The following is a 1,227-nucleotide window of genomic DNA, read 5'->3' as shown; positions in this document are numbered from 1 at the left end:
TTCTTTGTTATAAATTATTTCTTATATTTTCTCAAGAATATCAAGAAGGCTTTACAAAGTATATTGTATTCGAGAAAAGATCCTAGACCTGCATTTGATTCTTTCCCTTCGAAGATTGTGAATACTAAAGATTCGCATGCCTTTGGTCTTGATCAAGACCCTTCTTCCGAATCTTATGATGATCGTCTTCAAACTGATGAGACTAAAGAGACCAACACTGATTCTACAGCTTTTGTATATACTCCTATACCTTGTAAAATTCCAGATAGATACAAGCCTCTGATTTTACCTCCTATATCCCATTCTTTCCCTAAAAATCATTACCTATATCTACCAAGATTTGACGGTGACTGTGACAATATCACTACTGAGAGACATGTACTGAATTTTAAGCCTTTTTTTGACCTTTTTGAAGTTGATGAAGAGGATGTCAGTATTAGGCTTTTTTCTCTTTCTTTGCAAGGCAAAGTCAAGAGTTGGTTCAAAACCTTGCCTGATGCGAGCATCTCAGATTTCTAGCAATTCGTCAAATTTTTCCTCGACAAGTGGGTGGTCAGACAGAACCCTTTCTTGATTCTAGAAGAATATAATCAGTTGAAAAGAATGCCAGGGGAGATAGTGCAACAATTTTCTGCCAGGTTTAACCAAGTCTATTTTTCAATGCCTGTTAATATAAGACCTCCTCCTGGATCTTCTCTCTTGCACTACCCGGATGCCTTTGATCCAGAAATGGAGTTTTAGTTGAGGAAAAGGAACCTTGCAACACTTGAAGAGATGCAAAACAGTGCAGTAGATGTAGAGGCTAATTTGTTGATCAGAAGGGCAAAGTTGAAGGAAGAAGAGAGGAAGAACATAGATCCAGAGGAATTGACATCTTTAGAGGTAAAGCTTGACATTTTGGTAAGTGTAATGGCAAAGATGATGCAAAATATCACCACAAGGAATGAGTATGATGTTCGAGACCATGGCTCGCTGATTGAAGAAAACCAAGTTGCTAATCCAAAACATTTCATTTCTTATCCCAATTGTCATAGATATGATAATGATTGTTTTATATATCATCTTGGAGAGGAGAGATCTGTTGATCTGACATGTATGCTTGATGGTGTGTTTTATAGTGATGATTTCCCTAAGTTTGATCAGTATGATGATGATTATGTTCTCTAAACAGAAGCTAGTCTTACAGACAAATCAACAGCTGGTTTGTGGAAAGAGGAAGTTCACTTT

This window comes from Pinus tabuliformis, chromosome 1_2 (assembly GCF_031772625.1).
Source record: "Pinus tabuliformis cultivar Carrire ecotype Pingquan chromosome 1_2, CPIR1, whole genome shotgun sequence".
Classification (NCBI taxonomy): domain Eukaryota; kingdom Viridiplantae; phylum Streptophyta; class Pinopsida; order Pinales; family Pinaceae; genus Pinus; species Pinus tabuliformis.
Note: the sequence above shows the minus strand (reverse complement) of the source record.